This window comes from Corythoichthys intestinalis, unplaced genomic scaffold (assembly GCF_030265065.1).
Source record: "Corythoichthys intestinalis isolate RoL2023-P3 unplaced genomic scaffold, ASM3026506v1 HiC_scaffold_26, whole genome shotgun sequence".
Taxonomy (NCBI): domain Eukaryota; kingdom Metazoa; phylum Chordata; class Actinopteri; order Syngnathiformes; family Syngnathidae; genus Corythoichthys; species Corythoichthys intestinalis.
The window spans coordinates 2,530,496-2,553,644 of record NW_026651595.1 but is presented as its reverse complement, the minus strand read 5'-3'; positions in this window follow the sequence as shown (position 1 = coordinate 2,553,644).

Below are 23,149 nucleotides of genomic sequence, written 5' to 3'. Positions count from 1 at the left end.
TACTCTCGCGAGACTCCGTAGACGCATGATGCAATCAACTGGCTAGGCTAGCAAGTAACTTTGCTCAAGAAGACTTCAACTAATTTTTCCCTAAAAATTTTTACGATCGTGATTTACCTTTTTTCTCCGACTCCGCCACACATCAAGGAAACGCCATGGCAACATCCAGTCAACGCAGTGATCTCCCGGCGAAGCGTAAAAAGGCAGATTCTATTGATTCGGCTACATCGACCGACGATCTGTTGTTAGCAAGCCCACCCGAATACACAAAGTCACTTAGCGAGGGAATTGGATCAGTCGATAAGAAAATATCGATAGCATTAGAAATCCTTCAAGCCGAGATTAAAGAGTTAAAAGAAAGCCTCGTGTTTACTCAACAGGAGGTAGTATATCTCAAGTCGCAAAACGATATCCCTAAAGGCGCCTTCGAGTCGACTACAGGTCTATTAGAATCCCTGAAAAAAGAGAACAAGATAATGAAAATCTATTTTGGACCTTCAATCAAGGAGCATGAGGGACAATTTAATTTTCTCTGGCATCGAAGAAAACACAGTAGACAAACCAGAAGCCCTCGTTAAGTAATTTATGGCAACATCTCTCAAGCTGCCCAAGGAAATGGTGGATTCGATCAAGTTTGCGAGGGTACACCGTCTTGGGAAGCCAAGAGGAAGCGGTCCGCGTCCAATAATCGCCAAGTTCAAGCTCTACCAGCAGAAAGTACTGGTGAAATCCAAAGGAAGAGAATTACAAGGAACAAGATTCGGTATGAATGATCATTTCCCGCGCGAGATCAACGAAAGACGGAAAATCCTCTATCCAATTCTGAAGCGGTCCAGAGCAGAGGGCAAACGTGCAGTTATCACGCTCGACAAACTTTTCATTGATGGTCAACTATACCGAGACCAAGTGCTCACCCCATAGCTATTCTGACCGATAAGTAATGCCTAAATATTTCTATTATGCATACAATGCTGAATGTAGCTGTCTTGATTTAAGCAAGACATATGTATAGATTAGGGATGCTTAATACTTAGTTTGCTATTCCTAAACACTTCCAGTATGCATATAATGCTGAATTAAATTGTTTTGGGTTGATTAAGGCACATATGTAGATTAGGGCTGCATGATAACTATTTTGTCTGTACCTTCGAAACACTTCCAGTTCGTATATAATGCTGAATTAAGTGGTTTTTTGTTTGAGCAAGGCACATGTGTAGATTAGGATTGCATGATAATCACTTTGTACTTCCTAAACACTTCCAATATGTACACAATGCCGTATTAAGTCGATTTTATTTCAACAATGCACACGTACAGATCAGGGTTGCATGATAATCACTTAGTCTTTAAGAGTCACGCATGTCTCACACTACACATTTCTGTACTGGCGCTCATATCTTTTCTTTTTCTGGGTTATTTGTCTCACCTTTTCCACACCACTGTTTTCAAACACACACTAAGTACACGCTTTAAAATTGTAATGTTTAGTGATGATGCTACCCATGTATTTAATCCTTCTAACAACGTCTTAATGTCGTGTGAATTATGCCAAGCGGTTTACAAAAATTGCATTCATTTCTTTTAGAATTTGATTTATTACATACTCGTATGGCTTGTAATGAATGTGAATGGTTGATGACACTCAGGACCAAATATTATAACTGTTGGGTCTAATCTTACTACTGTACTAAGAAAATAATAAAAGACCTGAGGGAGGACGGAGAGAGGAACAGAAAGGAGACAGAGACAAGGTTTTACTCTGTCAGGAGAAAAAGGTTGATGCGAGCTCGTGGCTCGCAACAAGCTTCTCTGACTTTCATCCTGAGGAGTGCAGCTTTTATTGAGGGCTTGTTGATGAGCAAAATACAGTTACAACACTTGTTGTCCAACGTGGCAGGTTCGGTCGGGCAAATTCCTTATTCTAGTCAGTGATTGAACAGTCACACTTCCCGATTAAACCTTCCTGATTGAATTACCTGAGCAGGCAAGATAACATTGTTTTAAACACACATTTGTACTCATAGTACTGTAGCTTGGTGGAAAGGTACTGAGACGTTGTGTGATGAATCAATATATGTGTGTGCTTCTATCAATCAGCAGAATGTGAACAATGACCTGTAAGCACATGACGATGGCTAAAACTGTATTCTTCATAATAGCTTGGGAGTGCGCGTATAATAGCTGTGGAAGAGCAAACTGGCATAATACTGTATATTTGGCACCCAAAAACAAGCTTATCTTACATTTCCCCCCTGTTGTGGGTTTAAAACAAAGTGCTGCAATTGGCACTTGGCGTTAACATCTAACCATTACTTTTCTCAAGACGGGTTTGCAGTAACAATTGTCAACAGTACACCACAACATTGGAGGTGAGAAACCAGATAAGGGCGAAAACCTTCTAGGCCAAAATTCCCCTATTCCCTCCCCGCTTGCGGGGACGAGAGCCTCATTGCCTGGCATCTCTGGAAAAAATACGGACAACATACACTTTAATATGGTAGATAAATGCGACAGTTAAATGTTTGTAAATTCAGGAACTCTTCTGACATATGTAGAGTGCCAAGGTGTCTTCGATGAGTGCACGGTAGATCTGCTTTAGACAAGAGTGTCCTTGTTGTCACTGTCCGTGTCAGACTCATCCTTGACCACTGCGGGTGTGGTGATGAGAACCTTGTTGGGGCCTTCCCAACGTGGGCTGGACCAATTCTTTTGATTTTTATGAAGACTTGGTCCCCTGGAGAGACAGGCTTGGCTCTGGTCTTTCACAGGAGCGGACAGCCTGCCAGCAGAGCGGAAAACCCTTCCGCCGGCGGAAAACACTTCCACCGCTCTTGATGACTTTAGGTGAGGTCGGGACATTAGGAATCAGGGCCTGGTGGACTGGCGTCGCTAGGTCCTTCTGGCAACCGGAAAAGCTTGCACTGGGATTAATGAATTCTTCCAGCGCATCCATAGACTTTCACTGCAGTCGGGCTGACGCCAACCATCTCTTTAAGGACCGTCCCAGCGTTCACTGTCCAACCTGGCACACTGCAACACTTTCAGGAACACCAAGTCTCCGACCCGCACCTTGAGAGTCTGTGGATCGGAACATTCTGGCAGATCATTGTTGTCTCGAACTTGTCTTAGATCAAACTGTTTCTTTATGTGAGCTGGAATGCTGCCAGAACCTTTAACAGGTCCTGGAGTTAAATCTGGAAGTCTAAAAGGTGGCAAAGTCTTTCCTTCTGCATCAGTCTGTTACTAATTTGTCCTTCCCAATAGTCCGGCAGACTGGGGTCTGTACATGCAATAACTGTTTTTTCGTCCTCATGTGCGTTACGTAAAATCTTAACTAATCTAGAAAATACATCTATTATCACCAGGCAATATCTTTTCCCCAATGCTCTATTTAACTCAATGTAATCCATGTGCAATGTTTTAAATAGTTCAGATGGTTCTAGGAACCTCCCTCTTATTCATCTCTCTTAACCTTGTTTATGCAAAGTAAACACTGGTTGAAAAAAAATTTTTCCAGTATGAATTAAAAAAAAAAAAAAAAATCTCAAGTATGAATTGAATTTAAAAAAAAATTTCAAGTATGAATTAAATTACAGCCATTGGGCCACAATTGTCATAGTGTCTATTAACCAATTATTAACCAACTCAGTCCTCTCCCCTGTAGACACTTGACAATCATGTGGCTCAATTCAGCTACCCATAAGATCAATAATTTAGGTAGAAACCTTTCATCGCCCATTTTTGTTTTTCTGTTTGCGATGCTATGTTTTTATAGCCTTTAAGTTTTTTATCTATTAGTTGTTGCGGTTCAGTTTCAGCCAATAGGTGTATTTTAGCTTTATTGCGTTGAATTACAACCGCTATCTTGGCTGCTTCATCTGCTAGCCTGTTCTGGATTGACACGTTATCAAGGCCATCAATTTGGGCTTCACATTTACAAATGGTTAACGCTTTTGGTAGTTTAGATGTGCTAAGACTGAGGAGCCTGCCAAGTCTGTTTACAGTTTCCTGAAAGGTACTTCGGCTTCAGGTGTCCAATTCGATTGATCATTCATTGACATTGGCTTGAGGTCAAAATCTAACAGCCAGGCTCGGCAGTGATTGCACAATCCTAAAAATAACATCATTTGTTTTTTCGCGCTACTGCAGAATTCTCAGTTAACCTAATTTATCAGCACGATCTAAACAATTGACTCATTATTCAAAACAGGAAACCAAATTAGCTTTTATAAACTCTACATTAAAACATATCTTCAAAACAAACCAAATGTTATGTCAATAAAAATGTGAAATAAAGATACTTAGGATAAACGTGATATATTCAAAGTCTAAAATCAAGGATTAAGCTTATCTTGGGAGAATGGTAATCATGTATCGTAAATTCAAGAATAACGAATAACCCATTTCTAAAACCCCATGCTATTACTGTTACCGTTACTATTACTGTATCAAAAACAGTTTACGTTCCGCAATCAATCCAAAGTTAGAGTTACAATTCTCCCAGTATAATAATTTACACTTGGCAAATGCCAATATTTGCTTATGAACAATTTTTGTCAGTTCCCATTTTAATCAGTAAATTGAATTTTGCAGTGGCATTAATATATCGCGCAATGTTCCACTCAAGATTACAAAATTGGAATTTGTCTTTGTTTTGGAATTTCTTTAGAGCTGACAAAAATGTCTTTTCACCTTCTTTGGGTCACTGTTGAAGATCCATCAACATGTAATCCAAAAATTATGATTCCACTACGCAATTATAATCTATTCAATTAATTGTTTTTAGTCAAATACAGTATCTCAATAGGCCTAGGGCATATTTTGGGTAAATTTTGTAATCAATTTAAATTTCTATTTTAAATTTGAATTTTCCATATCACAGTGTGTTGTCCACATAAGTCAAAATCAGACTTTTTTACCCAGGCAAAGTTTTTCATTTGAATGGGAGGGTATTGTGGGACAGATATACTCTTTTAAGCAATCTTTTTTATTCCACTATGACTTCTCGTCTATTCTTTAACACCTAAGTAAACACTACCTCTTATAGCATTCAATTCGAATTTTAATTCCAATCATTTTCGACTGACATCCATATAATTTATAATGGAGGATAATTCAGCAGTCCAGAGGAGAACAAAGAATGTTTTTTCGTGCACTAAAAAACATCCATTCGTATGTCACTCCAGGTTGGTAGAATTATCTGCTTTCCGTGTGAATTTTTAGAACGTTTTTTAATCCCAACTTTTGATTTGTTATTATTTATACACTCCCTGTAACAACTTATTTCCCTAGTTTAGACTACTTCTGTCATTCTTAAAAAGCGGCAAGTTTAAAATTGCTCTAACGTCTGCTAAAACTTTTTTTCATCAGCTATTAATATTTATTCATTTTGTGACATATACCAAACCGCTGCTCCTTCCTCAACAGGAGTTTATTAACCAACATTTGGACCGCTCTTTATCTATAAGACTTGCATTGATATCTATTATCATTCCCAAGAATTAATGGAAAGTCTTTTTGACAGTTCTTACTGTATTTTGCCATGTTGTTCAAAATCTAATTTAGTCAATCTATTTATTATGTCATTATGTGTGATTCCTTTTCTCTTTAAATCTGCCAATAATGAGTACATTTCTCTATTTCTGAATCACCTTCTTCATTGTAAATTTTTATAACGTAATACTCTTTTAAATCTAGCCGAATAATTTTCTCCATCTTACTTTGAATGTTAAGAACTAGTTCAAAGATTAATACGTCAGATTACTCTACTTACTTGGAGTAAATATTATTATTTGTTTCTTATTAGCTCGATACATCTAAAAGTTGGTCATTTTTCACCTGAATTCAGAATAATTTACTTTCAAATAATATTTTGAACAATATCTATTCTTGAATGAAGAACATTTCTAACAATCTAATTTTCTTTTTATCAAATATACTAGCTCTTTGCTTAAAATAAATCTGTTAAGTTTGTTTTCAAATAGCTCTATCAACAGTTGATCTTTTCCTTTTTCAAAACATTAACTATTTTCTTTCTCTTTTAGCCATTCTCTTATTTTCTTTTAAGAGCGTTCTATAATTTTCAATTTAGCTCAATAGTCTATTTTTTATCTCTAATGAGATTCCATTTCAAAATTCATATCCTAAATAGTACAAGGGAAAGGCTGGAATATTCCCAGCTGCAATTACAACCTTCCCTTATAATTAATTTGGGCAAAAACCCAGCGGATGCCGTCGAGGACCCCATGTTGCAAATAGGGGCCACCGAAGGGCCGCACTCCACATGTTGAAAAACTTCTAGGTTTTTCCGATTTTGCACAATAAACGGTCAGCTATTCACAAACAATTCCCTAGCTTATCGACGCTTGTCTCACACGCCCAAAACCTTCTCAACCCTACTTTCTTAATTCCTTTTTTTCACTCCGGACGTCCACCAAACAACCAAACACATTCGCCACCCATCTTTACTTAGACTTACGGTTACCTTCTTTAATACAACTTACTCAAACTTTCAACAGCACAATTCACCAATTATCACTATGGACATGAAAAATCATGAAAGAAAGACACAACGCAGCCTCATAATCAGTCACATGACAACAACCATAGTTATCCACAATGACTTATCATACCAGACAGTACAAAATACAAATCAAAGTCACCGTACATTCTACTAGTGGCTCACCCCAGACAAAAAAATAAACAAACTATTTGAGCTCAAAGACAAACTGTCAACACAGATACACAGAAATTCCTATTTTCGACCGAATTCCCCTTTCGTTTTTCTCTTTGTCTGTTGCTTCTTCATCAACAATTCTTTCTTCAGTTTGGCCATATTTTCTTCATTTTTCAATGTGGGGTCGAATGCATGTTTTTTTTACCCATTTTCCTAAGTAACAACAACTTTTCTGGCTTCATTTGTTGCATGAATTTAACATCAGGATGTTCTTTTATCATTTTTTCTTTTGGTTTTTATCAGTTTTCAAACGTAACGCTTTTACGTTTTATTTACGTCGCCTATGTAGTCTCTTAGTTGTTTTGTGTTCAGTTTTGGTCGCCTATGTTTTATTGCCGTGCACGGACTTTTCACTTTTGCTTTTTATCACGCTATTATGTTTGCTTTACCTTGTCTCTGACTCCGGGTTCGGACGTTTTTATAACTTTTTATGGCTCGGTACTTCGGCCCGCTTTCCGCAATATTTTGTCTTTACTTCGCAAAATATCGCCTGTGTGTTAGTCCTCAGTACTTCGAGGATTACTGTTTACGTAACGTTTTTAGACCCTTTAAACGCACGCAATTCGTCACACAATAGTTCAGTACTTCGAACTAGGATGGTTTAAATTTCAACGGTTTACTTAACGGATGTTCCGTACTTCGAACAATTATGAGTCAGTACTTCGACTTCACAATTCAATCCGCCCCGTATTTAAACCCGAAAGCGTCAACAACTTAATTAAACTTTATCCTACCTCACTCCGTCCTGCCCTGGTTCGTCTGGGACCTGTCACCGGCAATCCGGGTCGTCGCAGGAACAAAGGCGCAGCCGTCCGTTCATGAGAAAAAGGTCGTAAATATCCCGGCGGCGTCCGTTGGCCCCGCGGCGGTCCGGATGAATGCGGATTTTTAGGTCCCGGGTTTCAGCACCAAAGAAATGTTGGGTCTAATCTTACTACTGTACTAAGAAAATAATAAAAGACCTGAGGGAGGACGGAGAGAGGAACAGAAAGGAGACAGAGACAAGGTTTTACTCTGTCAGGAGAAAAAGGTTGATGCGAGCTCGTGGCTCGCAACAAGCTTCTCTGACTTTCATCCTGAGGAGTGCAGCTTTTATTGAGGGCTTGTTGATGAGCAAAATACAGTTACAACACTTGTTGTCCAACGTGGCAGGTTCGGTCGGGCAAATTCCTTATTCTAGTCAGTGATTGAACAGTCACACTTCCCGATTAAACCTTCCTGATTGAATTACCTGAGCAGGCAAGATAACATTGTTTTAAACACACATTTGTACTCATAGTACTGTAGCTTGGTGGAAAGGTACTGAGACGTTGTGTGATGAATCAATATATGTGTGTGCTTCTATCAATCAGCAGAATGTGAACAATGACCTGTAAGCACATGACGATGGCTAAAACTGTATTCTTCATAATAGCTTGGGAGTGCGCGTATAATAGCTGTGGAAGAGCAAACTGGCATAATACTGTATATTTGGCACCCAAAAACAAGCTTATCTTACAATAACACACATCCTGAGATCATTACATTCCTTAAGATACTTAGAAATATCCGCATATGACATATATAAATTTTGTTTCATTTAATGTGAATGGCTTCCGATCGCAGGCAAAGAGAACTGAAATTATGGAATACATCACCAAATTAAAGGCAGACCTCTTCTTCATGCAAGAATCACATCTAGCCAAATCCGAAGAGAAATATCTTAAACACTCAAATTTTAACTTGATGTATTCAGCCAGCTATAACAGCAGACAAAGAGGAGTATCAATATTAATAAATAAAAGAATCTCATACACATTAAATAGTGCAATTGCAGACCCGGAAGGTAGATTCATAATAGTACAAGCTACCATAAGTAATAAACTGTTCACATTAGTGAACATATATGCCCCAAACAACGAGGATACACAGTTCTTCCACAATATCTTTGGTAAACTGAGTGACATGTCAGTGAACTCAACAATTATTATAGGAGGGGACTTTAACACTACACTTGATCCAAGTATAGATAGCTCCAATTATAAACTCACTAAATAGTCACAAACTGCAAGAACCATTAGGAAATATATGGACGATTTTGGCTTAAAGAGCATACGACACCAGAAAAAAAGTCTTAAATGGCATTATTATGTGAATTAGAATCATATTTTGAGACGATTCGACTATATACAACAATTTAGCAAAGCGCAGATGACGAGAAATTAGTCTTTTAATCTGCCGGTTAGCCACGCCTACAATTATAGGGCTTTAGCGTCCCCAACAGGTGGATGACGTCAGCGGTAGACTAGGCTCATCGGTTTTACTATTCAGCCCATTGAGGGGGAATTGTTCAGAACGAGGAAAACGAGACGAAGAGAGCTGCAAAATGTCATTGTTTCAGTCTCTCTACTCCCAATATTTTTACAGGATATTCTTTTTATCCAAGTATTTTCCCCAATAGCTATATAAATGGCTTGAGAAGGACCAGTCAGCCCGTCGAGGGGGAACTATTCACAATGAGGAAAACGCGACGAAGAGAGCGGCAAAATGTCATTGTTTCTGTCTCTTTACTTCAATATTTTTACAGGATATTCTTTTTATCCAAGTATTTTCCCCCAATAGCTATATAAATGGCTTGAGAGGGACCAGTCAGCCCGTCGAGGGGGAACTATTCACAATGAGGAAAACGCGACGAAGAGAGCGGCAAAATGTCATTGTTTCTGTCTCTTTACTTCAATATTTTTACAGGATATTCTTTTTACCCAAGTACTTTCCCCAATTGCTAAATAAATGGCATGGTCATGACAAATAACTTGTGCTAAATGGAATATAAAATAATAAAAATCCATTTATTCAAGACGACATGGCAAAATTACTCCATAATGGTCAAAACAGTCGACTTTACCTTTACTGTCACACCTGCCGAACGATATTTTATGACACCTAAATCGGACATATGTCATTTCCCTTCCCCGGCTTCGGAGAATGTAAACAGAGCAGAAGGAGTGACAGCTAGCCGACATGCTAACCCGAACCGACGGATGTTTCAAAGTCTTCGAAGTGGAAAATCACACATAACTAGCCTGGATTATTTGACATGACGACCCGGTTGTCGAGTTTCTTTGCGGATCGGCAAACTGCCCGGCGGAGAGCAATTTACAGTTCGTTCCCTGGAGGAGGGTGGCTGGAATTATTGTGTAGCTAACGTGCTAACAGCTAACTGCTAATGAGCGTGAGGATAGCTTTTTACATGCCTATCAATGATCAAACGTAAGTAGTCCTTTATTTAAAGGAATTTTATAGTGTTTACTTTGTAATCACTGTATTCGTATTTGACATAATACAAAACAAGATGTTTACTCACTTCCTTGTAAGTCCAATGGTCCCACAGTAAATATCCACGGTGAATGGGAACCTTTTGAAACTCTAAAAAGGCGCATACGCCTCTCCCGCATACAGAATGATTTTTCTGCAGCCGTTTGGCTGGCGTGATGCAAAAATAAAAGTATTAATCCGCAAAATCAGCTGAATCCTTCGTCCTCATACACAACAGTACACTGTAGCGTGAAGAGGACGTCTTCTACCGTACACGTCACAGCGCCCTCCTCCTCAATGCGAGACCGAAGCCGGAAGTCACTCATTTTCCTGGCGCGGGATTCAAAAAACTAAATAAATATAGCGATCGCTTCCACACACATCCAAGCGGTCCATATCATTCAGGAGCATAAAATACCGCGTGTATTATGAAATAAACATGCTTTTTTGTGTCACAAGCACTTTAAGTGACGTCTGGAGAGCAAAACATTTAACAAAAAGGGAATATACCTTTCAATCCCTAGCCCATGGTTCGTGCTCAAGAATCGATTTTTTTCTAGCGAATAATTCCGCTATTAATAATATTTCGCCAAGAATACATCCAATAATCATCAGTGATCATGCACCAATTTCTTTAGCCCTTAAAACTGACTCCCGCACGATACCCCACGCAACCTGGCGCTGTAATGATTCCTTATTAGATGACCCAGCATTTGATACATTCGTTAAGAAAGAATGGAAAGACTTTATGGAACTTAACGATTCCCCAAACATCTCACCGTCATTGCTTTGGGAAACAGGAAAATGCGTAATTCGAGGCAAGATTATCTCATATTCATCATATTAAAAAAAAACAAGAACAGAAGTTGGAAAACGAATTAGAAATGAAAATCAAACAACTGACGGAGGAATTCGCCAATAATCCCACAGACAATACCACAAAAGAGCTTTTCAGCGCCAAAGAACGGCTCAATAGTATTCTGTCTAAAAAAACTCAGTTTCTGTTACAACAACTACGATATACCAATTTTGAGCATAATAACAAATCCGGGAAATATTTAGCAAACCAAATCGAACGTAACAAAGAAAAAACATTAATTACAACAATACAAGATTCAGCCGGCATAATAACACAATCACCAGAAAAAATTAACGAAACTTTCTATAGCTACTACAAAAACTTATACTCGGGGACAAACGATCATAATGAAGACATTGACCTATTCGTTAATAATCTTGACATCCCCCAAATAACTTTAGAAAGCCAACAATTGCTAGATACCCCACTTACCCTCGCTGAATTATGGAATGCCGTAAAGGACATGCCAATAGGTCGCGCACCGGGGCCCGACGGGTTCTCGACATCATATTTTAAACACTTTTGGAATATGCTGGCACCACTTTTCTATAGAATGGGTCAAGAAATCAGTGCCAAGGGTCAAATTAGAGACAATCTGAACACTGCAGTAATCAAACTACTGCCAAAAGAAGGGAAAGACCTAACCCAACCAGCAAACTATACACCAATATCCTTAATGAATACAGATATTAAAATTATTGCAAAGGCTTTAGCTACTAGATTAAAACAAACTCTTCCCACTATACAGTGCCTTGCAAAAGTATTCGGCCCCCTTGAATCTTGCAACCTTTCGCCACATTTCAGGCTTCAAACATAAAGATATGAAATTTAATTTTTTTGTCAAGAATCAACAACAAGTGGGACACAATCGTGAAGTGGAACAACATTTATTGGATAATTTAAACTTTTTTAACAAATAAAAAACTGAAAAGTGGGGCATGCAATATTATTCGGCCCCTTTACTTTCAGTGCAGCAAATTCACTCCAGAAGTTCAGTGAGGATCTCTGAATGATCCAATGTTGTCCTAAATGACCGATGATGATAAATAGAATCCACCTGTGTGTAATCAAGTCTCCTTGATGCACCTGCTCTGTGATAGTCTCAGGGTTCTGTTTGAAGTGCAGAGAGCATTATGAAAACCAAGGAACACACCAGGCAGGTCCGAGATACTGTTGTGGAGAAGTTTAAAGCCGGATTTGGATAAAAAAAGATTTCCCAAGCTTTAAACATCTCAAGGAGCACTGTGCAAGCCATCATATTGAAATGGAAGGAGCATCAGACCACTGCAAATCTACCAAGACCCGGCCGTCCTTCCAAACTTTCTTCTCAAACAAGGAGAAAACTGATCAGAGATGCAGCCAAGAGGCCCATGATCACTCTGGATGAACTGCAGAGATCTACAGCTGAGGTGGGAGAGTCTGTCCATAGGACAACAATCAGTCGTACACTGCACAAATCTGGCCTTTATGGAAGAGGGGCAAGAAGAAAGCCATTTCTCAAAGATATCCATAAAAAGTCTCGTTTAAAGTTTGCCACAAGCCACCTGGGAGACACACCAAACATGTGGAAGAAGGTGCTCTGGTCAGATGAAACCAAAATTGAACTTTTTGGCCACAATGCAAAACGATATTTTTGGCGTAAAAGCAACACAGCTCATCACCCTGAACACACCATCCCCACTGTCAAACATGGTGGTGGCAGCATCATGGTTTGGGCCTGCTTTTCTTCAGCAGGGACAGGGAAGATGGTTAAAATTGACGGGAAGATGGATGCAGCCAAGTACAGGAACATTCTGGAAGAAAACCTGTTGGTATCTGCACAAGACCTGAGACTGGGACGGAGATTTATCTTCCAACAGGACAATGATCCAAAACATAAAGCCAAATCTACAATGGAATGGTTCAAAAATAAACGTATCCAGGTGTTAGAATGGCCAAGTCAAAGTCCAGACCTGAATCCAATCGAGAATCTGTGGAAAGAGCTGAAGACTGCTGTTCACAAACACTCTCCATCCAACCTCACTGAGCTCGAGCTGTTTTGCAAGGAAGAGTGGGCAAGAATGTCAGTCTCTCGATGTGCAAAACTGATAGAAACATACCCCAAGCGACTTGCAGCTGTAATTGGAGCAAAAGGTGGCGCTACAAAGTATTAACGCAAGGGGGCCGAATAATATTGCACGCCCCACTTTTCAGTTTTTTATTTGTTAAAAAAGTTTAAATTATCCAATAAATTTTGTTCCACTTCACGATTGTGTCCCACTTGTTGTTGATTCTTGACAAAAAATTAAACTTTTATATCTTTATGTTTGAAGCCTGAAATGTGGCGAAAGGTTGCAAGGTTCAAGGGGGCCGAATACTTTTGCAAGGCACTGTAATTCATAAAGACCAGACCGGCTTTATTAAAGGACGTAACTCTACAAACAATATAAGACGCTTGTTAAATCTTATTAATATTGCACAGAATTATAAACAGAAAGCAATTATCCTCTCTTTGGACGCAGAAAAAGCATTTGACAAAGTCAACTGGTTTTTTCTCTTCAAAGTTTTGGGAAAATTTGGCTTCGGTGAGCCATTTATCCGCTGGATAAAAATATTCTACAACGCCCCAAAAGCCACTGTAAACACAAACGGGGTCATTTCACAAAGTTTCTGTCTTCAAAGGGGAACTCGACAAGGCTGTCCACTCTCACCCCTATTATTCGCTCTATTAATTGAACCATTAGCAATTGCAATAAGACAAAACGCTAATATCAAAGGGATCTGCTCGCACACATCGGAACACAAAATTAACTTATACGCAGACAATATACTTTTATATCTAGAAAAACCAGAATCCTCCCTACATGAGACTTTTGAACTAATAAAGACATTTTCACAAATATCAGATTATGCTATAAATTGGTCAAAATCAATTATAATGCCCTTATCAACAAACTCATGGAATCCTGCAAATCAAAATCACAATATTCCAATAGGGAATATAAAGTATCTTGGAATCAACATTTCACCAAAACTTACAGAATTAACTAAACTAAACCATACACCCCTCCTAGCAAAAATATGTGAAGATTTGACACACTGGAATAATCTACCCATCTCACTTTTGGGCCGGATAGCAACAGTCAAAATGAAAGTATTACCACAAATAAACTATTTGTTCTCAGTGATCCCCTTTAAACCCACTCAAAAATGGTTTCAAGACCTAGACTCAGCTGTCACAAAATTCTACTTTAAAAACAAGAAAAACAGAATTAGCCTTGCCAAATTGCAAAGAAATAAACCAGAGGGGGGTCTAGAGGCCCCTAATTTCCAACACTATTATATAGCAAATCAAATACAATATCTTATTAGGTGGTTATATCTTAACACTAAACAACAGTCATGGCTAGAATTAGAGCAAACAGACTGCAACCAAATACAATTGGCAAACCTCCCCTTTATTAGTTCTAGTATTAAGTACCATAGCTGCTTCAAAAACCCAATGATAGCATGTACCTTGAAAGCCTGGTGGAGAGGTATGGAAATTACGCAATCACAACAAGCCCCGTGTAAATTCTCACCAATCTGGCACAACCCAGACTTTGGAGTTAATAAAATTCCTATTTATTTCAGCACATGGGATGATACGGGAATAAACCAGTTACAGCATTTGTTTAAAGATAATACATTCATGTCATATGAAAAAATATGACAAGATTTCCAGATCAAAGGGGTCAATTTCCTTCAATACAATAAAATCAGGACAGCCATCAGAAGCAAATTTCCATCACTAACGGGTACGTTAGACCCACCACCTTTCGTAAATAAAATAATAAGTATACATCCTCAACAAAAAAAAATACTTTCAAAAGTATATAAAGCCCTCTCATGTAACAACTCTACTTGCCTACCAATCGAAAAATGGAATAACGAAATTTCGGTAAGATTAGATAATAACTATTGGTCCAACATCTGTAAAAATACATTTATAATGACAAAGAATAAGAACCTTCAGCTTATACAGTTCAAAATACTGCACAGATGGCATATTACTCAATCTAAAATGCACAAAATGGGGTTCTCCCAATCCGATAAATGTACAAGCTGCAACGAAGATACTTCAGATACATACTTTCATGCTCTTTGGCAATGTAAACCAATACAAGATTTCTGGGCACAGGTAACGAAGAAACTCTCTTTCCTATTGAACTGCAGGATTCCATTGTCTCCAACTCTGTCTGCTTGGCGATCTGAATACAGTGAATATCTCTATCCATCAAACCCGTCCACTACTAGCAAGTCTAACGATAGCCAAAAAAAACAATATTATTGAATTGGAAAAACAAACAAAACATTAGCATTAACCAATGGCTAAATCTAATTGTTATGTCCTCTGGTCTTATGTTGACTACTTTTTGGGTTTAATTTCTTTCTAAGGTTGTATATTGTTCATCCGTCCACAGGATGTCGCTATTCTAACTCAGAATCTTAAGTTTTTCTTTGGTATTGCTGTTTGCGCTCGGCTTCCCCTAGTGGCGACTTGCTGTAAGCAGCAGGCAGAAAGAACTTTTTATTTCAGTTGGAAAAGAGGCCTTGAGGTGTTAAGACGTTACACACCTCCTCTGCACCATACATCGTTGGGAACCCTTGACAAAACAAAATCTGTAAGTTTGTACGTTTTAACAATGGGTTAGATGTAATTTTGGTGTGTCTATTCTGTTATTTTGTTGTTATTTATGTATGTTTCAGTTTTACCACACACACACACACACACACGCGCACACGTTCACGCGAAGAAATAAATGAGAGGAAGGAGTTTGGGCCTCCATTTTTCTTTGTTGGTTTAGCTCGCTGCCAAAGTCGAGTAGCCATACGCTCGGCTGAGGGCAGAAGAGTAAAAAGATTTTCAACACATCAAGCACCCAAGATGTCTCAGCAAGAAGTTTCACCACCTATCAGCCAAGTGGTCACCAGGTCGGAGGCCAGTCATTCTCATTCTTCACGCCGGTCCAGAACGAGTCAAGCTGCTGCACAAGCACGAGCAGACGCCGAAGCTGCCTACGCCAGAGCACGGTACGCCAAACGCCAAATCGACATGGAGGTCGAGAAGGCACGCATCGAGGCAACACTACACGCTCTGAAGACGGAAGGTGAAGCAGAAGCAGCGCTCGCCGCAGCTAAAGTTTGGGAGGCGACTTTCGAAGAAGAGGAGCGCGCCAAAGTCGACCTCAGCGAGCAAGGGGTATTTTCCAAGACACCCCCCTCCATCAGGCGTGCACAAGAGTATGTGCATGCTCACTTTGACGACCAGCGTGTGCAAGCAGATGGCACACAAACGCCAAACACTGAGCACCTGGTTAGGCACAATGACTCTCAACAACCAGAAAATAGCCCAAAATCAGCTGGTGCTTTTCCACATGTGCGTCACATCGACATCGCTGACGAAGAGCATCTCCAATCTCATCGTGCGAGAACGGACATCTCACACCAGCCTACACCTTCAGCAACCCCACAAAGTGAACTGTCCAATTTAGCAGCCTATCTAGCACGGCGTGATCTGCTGACATCGGGGTTCAAGGTTTTCGACAACCGGCCAGAGTCCTACCTGTCCTGGAAGTCCATGTTCTGCAACGCGACGGAAGGCCTCAATCTCAAGCCCAGCGAAGAGCTCGACCTTCTCACCAAGTGGCTCGGCGGGGAGTCTCTTCAACACGCTCAGAGGATCAGGGCGGTCCACGTGAGTAATCCGCAGGCAGGTCTCCAGCGTCTGTGGCAGCGGCTAGACAAGACTTATGGCTCTCCAGAGGTAATTGAATCCTCACTCTTCCAACGGTTGCAGACTTTTCCAAGAATCTCCAACAAAGACACTCACTTACTGCAGGAGCTTGCTGATCTTCTGTTAGAGCTATCGTATGCCAAAAGTGAAAGTTATTTGCCGGGTCTTAGCTTTCTCGACACACCAAGGGGCATAAACCCGATAGTTGAAAAACTCCCATATGGACTCCAGGAGTCATGGGTTACACAAGGTACCAAATACAAAAGGGAAAACGGTGCAGTCTATCCACCTTTTTCGTATTTTGTGCGGTTCGTAAATGACTACGCTGAAATGAGAACAGACCCTAGCTTTATGTTACAGTGTTCAAACGTAATAAATCCAAGGGTTGACAAGACATCAGTAAGACGAGACAAATACAGAGTTCCATTGGCGGTGAATAAAATAGAGATCAGTCCGGCTAAATTGACAGCACTCGATCCAGACAAACAATGTCCTATCCACCAAAAACCACATTCACTCGTCAAATGCAGGGGGTTTAGAATGAAAACACTAGACGAAAGAAAGAACATTCTCAAAGAGCACGCCATTTGTTTTAAATGTTGTGCGTCCACAAATCACAGGGCTCGAGACTGTAAAGCTATTATCCAATGCTCAGAATGTGATAGCGATGCTCATGTGTCTGCCATGCATGTCGGTCCACCTCCATGGACACCTCAAGACTTTAATCCCCCAACCCAGAGTCACGGCGGGGAGTCTGAGGGCCCAAATCCTGTGAACACAGCCAGTTGCACAGAAGTATGTGGGCAAGGCGTAAAAGGAAAATCATGCTCAAAGATCTGTTTAGTTAATGTATATCGCCGAACTTCTCCAGAAAAGAAAAAGAGGGTATATGCCATGTTGGATGATCAGAGCAATTCATCCTTAGCCAGATCTGCGTTTTTTGACATGTTTAATGTGCAAGGTACCATATTCCCATACACCATGAGAACATGTGCAGGTTTATCAGAGACACAAGGTCGTAAAGCTGATGGCTTTGTTGTAGAAGATGTAGATGGTAAGGTCTCCATGATGCTGCCTACAATAACAGAATGTGATCAGATTCCAGATAATAGAGACGAAATTCCCAGCCCTGAGGTAGCAGCAGCTCACCCTCATTTGCGATCAATCGCTTCACAGATTCCTCCTCTCGACCCATCGGCAGACATTCTTCTGCTCCTGGGAAGGGACATCATTCAGGCTCATAAAGTTCGTGGTCAGGTAAATGGGCCAAACAATGCACCTCATGCCCAGCGTCTCGATTTAGGATGGGTTGTCATAGGTGATGTCTGTCTCTCTGGAGCTCATAAACCCACATTGAACTCATTTAAGACGAACGTTCTAAACAGTGGACGTCCCACGTTCCTCAGTCCTTGCGAAAACACAATCGTTATCAAAGAGAAATACACCAAAAACGATCCACTAAACACACAAGCGGAACTAGGACAACATATTTTCCAACAAACAACAAATGACGACAAAGTTGCACTTTCGGCAGAAGATGCGTTGTTCCTAGACATTATGCACAACAACTTTGCTAAAGATGAGGCGAATAACTGGGTAGCTCCACTTCCATTCCGCTCACCTAGGCGGCGCCTACCTGACAATCGGGAGCAGGCCTACAATCGTTTAATGTCGCTCCGCAAAACGCTGAGAAGAAAACCTGAAATGAGAGCGCATTACGCTGAGTTTATGGAGAAAATATTCAGCAAGGGCCATGCCGAACCAGCGCCCGCACTGGCGCCAGATCAAGAGTGCTGGTATCTCCCTAGTTTTGGCGTTTACCACCCGCAAAAGCCAGAAAAAATTAGGGTAGTCTTTGATTCGAGTGCTCAACTTGACAATGTTTCTCTCAATGACGTGCTCCTCAAGGGACCAGATCTTAACAACACTCTCGTAGGAGTTCTGATGCGGTTTAGGTCCGACCCATACGCCGTTATGGCAGATGTGGAGCATATGTTTCACAACTTTGTAGTACGAGAAGACCACCGTAACTACCTTCGTTTCTTGTGGTTCCAAAATCATGACCTTGATGGAAAAGTGCAAGAATTTAGGATGACTGTCCATGTGTTTGGTAATTGTCCTTCCCCATCAGTCGCCATCTTTGGACTGAAAAGAACAGCCATAGAAGGAGAAATGGAATTTGGCAGTGACGCAAAAGAATTCATTGAACGGCACTTCTATGTAGATGATGGGCTAAAGTCATTCTCTTCCATAGAGCAGGCCATTGATGTTCTTAGTAGGGCACAGAAGATGCTGGCTCAGTGTAACATACGCCTGCACAAAATCTCATCCAATTGTCCTCTCATAACAGGAGCCTTTCCAACCGAAGATCGTGCTGTAGGCATGCAAGGTCTTGACATTGGGCAGACTACCCCACCAATGCAGCGCAGTTTGGGCTTAGGATGGGAGCTGTCGACTGACCAATTCAAGTTCCAAGTAAGAGTAAATGAAAGGCCGTTCACAAAAAGGGGAGTTCTGTCAGTTATCAACAGTGTGTTCGACCCACTTGGTTTTGCTATTCCAGTAATCGTAGGGGGTAGAACCATACTCAGAGACATTTCCACAAATGTTTCAGAGTGGGACACTGAACTGCCAAAAGACAAATTAGAACAGTGGCAAAAGTGGAAAAGTTCCCTCGAACACCTACAACATCTTGAAATTCCCAGAATGTACACTTCAATACCGCTGTCTGCAGCCCAAAGAATAGAGATTGACGTTTTTTGTGATGCTTCCACAAAAGGCGTAGGTGCTGTAGCATACCTCAAACTCACAAATGAGGACGGACACAGCGAAGTGGGATTCCTCCTCGGCAAAGCACGTTTAGCTCCTAAACCAGACATCACCATACCCCGACTTGAACTCTGTGCAGCAGTCCTGGCCGTGGAAGTAGCAGAGTTGGTTCTAGAGGAGCTGGATGTCACAGTCGATCAGGTGAATCTTTACACAGACTCAAAGGTAGTGCTTGGGTACATCTCAAACATGAAGAGACGCTTTCACGTTTATGTGCACAACAGAGTCGAACGCATCAGGCGCTTTGCACAAACTCACCAGTGGCATTACGTGCCCACACACTTAAATCCGGCAGACCATGCCACACGAACGTTGCCCGCTGAGCAGCTCTCCAGCTCCACCTGGCTCAGAGGCCCAGCTTTCCTCTCCAGGTTGGACCAAAGTCAAGTTCGAAGTCAAACCTTCGATCTCATAGACCCAGAGACTGACTGTGAGTTGCGTCCTGAGGTAACAACTTGCACTACCACCCTATCAAAAGGCCAGTTTAATAGTGCCAGATTTGAAAGGTTTTCAAGTTGGAAGGTGCTGCAAAAGGCTATTGCCAAACTCCAACATATAGCTCAATCATTCAAGAACAACTCTGAGGTTTCCTGTCGTGGCTGGCACAACTGCAACAAACATTTAACTGAAAAGTCACTGCAACTAGCCAAGACCACGATCATTCGCACCGTTCAAAGAGAGGTCTTCGCAGAAGATATTGGATGCATTGAAAAAGGCACAGCTCTAAAAAACTCAAGTCCACTCAGCAAACTGAATCCATTTGTTGACACGCAAGGGCTCCTTAAAGTTGGAGGCCGACTAAAGAAAGCACAGTTGTCTGCAGAAGAAACCAATCCCATACTAATCCCTGGAAAGCATCATCTTGCTCAGCTCATAATAAGACACTTTCACGAAAAATTATGTCACCAGGGAAGGCATTTCACGGAGGGAGCAGTCAGAGCAGGGGGCTTTTGGATTGTGGGAGGAAAAAGAGCAGTAAGCAGTGTGATTTTCAAGTGCATCACATGCCGCAAATTAAGGGGCAGGCAACCTGAACAGATAATGGCTGAACTTCCTGAGGACAGGCTGTCCACGGACCCTCCTTTCACAAATGTAGGCCTTGATGTGTTCGGTCCCTGGTCCGTTACAGTGAGAAAAACGCGTGGTGCTAATGCAGATGCTAAAAGATGGGCAGTCATATTCACCTGCATGAGTACACGTGCAATTCATATTGAAGTGATTGAGTCAATGGACACATCGTCATTCATTAATGCACTGCGTCGTTTCTTTGCCATCCGAGGTGGTGCCAAACTCTTGAGATCCGATTGTGGGACAAATTTTGTGAGTGCCTGCAAAGAGCTCCAAATAGACAAACTAGGCTGTCACAATGACAAAATAGGCACATTCTTGAAAGACAGTGCGTGCAAATGGCAGTTTAATCCTCCACATGCATCCCATATGGCTGGTTCCTGGGAACGCATGATCGGCGTCACCCGAAAAATCCTCAATGCAATGCTCCTTGAACATCCATATGGGAAGCTCACACATGAAGTACTCGTGACATTGTTAGCTGAAGTCACCGCAATTGTAAATGCACGCCCGCTAACGGCTGTTTCTACAGATCCCGAAAACCCAGTCATTCTTACTCCTGCGATGCTACTCACGCAAAAGGTTGGCACACCACCGATTCCACCAGGGCAGTTTCAGACCAGTGACCTATTCAAAGCCCAATGGAAGCGCGTGCAGTACTTAGCTAATGTTTTCTGGAGTCGTTGGCAGAAAGAATACATCGCAGGCTTGCAGGTTCGTCGCAAGTGGAAAATAAAAAAGCCGAACCTTCAAATAGGCGACGTTGTTTTAATGAGGGAGTCTCTGGAACATAGGAATAATTGGCCACTCGGACTGATCACAAAATCTTTCCCAAGTGAGGACGGTAATGTCAGAAAAGTTGAGGTTAAGATTTTCCGAAACGGCGAGAATAGGTTTTACATTCGCCCAATTCGTGAAGTTGTGCTTTTGATGTCTAAGGATAGCATGTAAAACGAGTTATTGTTGTGTATCGTTCATTAGTTAAGAGCTGACATCTTGCAGATGTCAGGCGGGGAGTGTTATGTCCTCTGGTCTTATGTTGACTACTTTTTGGGTTTAATTTCTTTCTAAGGTTGTATATTGTTCATCCGTCCACAGGATGTCGCTATTCTAACTCAGAATCTTAAGTTTTTCTTTGGTATTGCTGTTTGCGCTCGGCTTCCCCTAGTGGCGACTTGCTGTAAGCAGCAGGCAGAAAGAACTTTTTATTTCAGTTGGAAAAGAGGCCTTGAGGTGTTAAGACGTTACACACCTCCTCTGCACCATACATCGTTGGGAACCCTTGACAAAACAAAATCTGTAAGTTTGTACGTTTTAACAATGGGTTAGATGTAATTTTGGTGTGTCTATTCTGTTATTTTGTTGTTATTTATGTATGTTTCAGTTTTACCACACACACACACACACACACGCGCACACGTTCACGCGAAGAAATAAATGAGAGGAAGGAGTTTGGGCCTCCATTTTTCTTTGTTGGTTTAGCTCGCTGCCAAAGTCGAGTAGCCATACGCTCGGCTGAGGGCAGAAGACTAATCATTGAATATATAACATTAGAGAAAATATCTGCCAAACAGACAAATAAAATGGACAAATACGAACAACAGTGGGAAACGGTCGCAAGAATGATGAACATAGAATAAGGATTCTCTCTCACCTGCGAAGGAATGCCACAAAAATAATAAAAATGTATACATAAATTGAGCATACATTGCACTACCCTCCCCTCACACCCCCATCACGGTGCTTGGTGATGGCTGCCAGTCGGGAACCTGGCAGCCACAGTAATAGGGTGGTAGGTGGGTCCCACACTTTTTCTATATGGCGTGGCTCCCGGGGTGTGGCCTCCCCTCTGCCTCGGCTGCCGGCCGCGGGAGTGGGTTGGGGGGTCGGGTCTCCGATCTTGCATCGCCCCGTGGCAGTTCCTGGGCGTTCTCCTGCCTCCGCCTTCCCCTCTCTTCTCTGGCTGGGCATCCGCCCTGCGCTCCGTCGCGGGTCGCTGGTTGGGCGCCAGTGTATCAGCGGGGTGTCGCCTGCACCGGCGGGGGACCCTGCCTTGCCTGGGGCTTGGTGGACCGCTGGGGCGGGGCGGGGGTGGGTGTAGGTGTGGGGTTGGTGATGCGTCCCCTCCTGCCATCCCTGAAGGCCGGTCGATGGGCGCGCGGGTGGCCCGGGGCACCACCCTGGGTCCCGGGGGGGGGGGGGGGGGGGCGATGGCTCCTTTGCTGGGCGGCGGGAGGAGGGATGGGCTGCGCATGGACCCCGCCCGCCCTCCCTCCCCTGGCTGGCTGGGTGGGGGCCGTGGCCCTGGGTTGGCGCCCGCGCGGTTTCTCCGCCCGTCTGCGTGGCTGTCGCGCGCCCGGTGGGGCTTGCGTGCTGCTGGATGTGGTAGGGCATGCTCGGGTTGGGGGTTCCGGTGCCGGGATTGGCGATGCGGCGGCGTAGGGTTGGTCGCCAACGGGCTTACACTCATAAGAGATTCACACGATTACTGGGTTCTAGATCACAGAACTGATTTGTGTATACTCTACCCCTTTCAATCACTTAGCTTATAGTCTTATAGACACCCCCACCCCCATTCTCCTCTTTCACTGGCCAATAGGCCCCCACA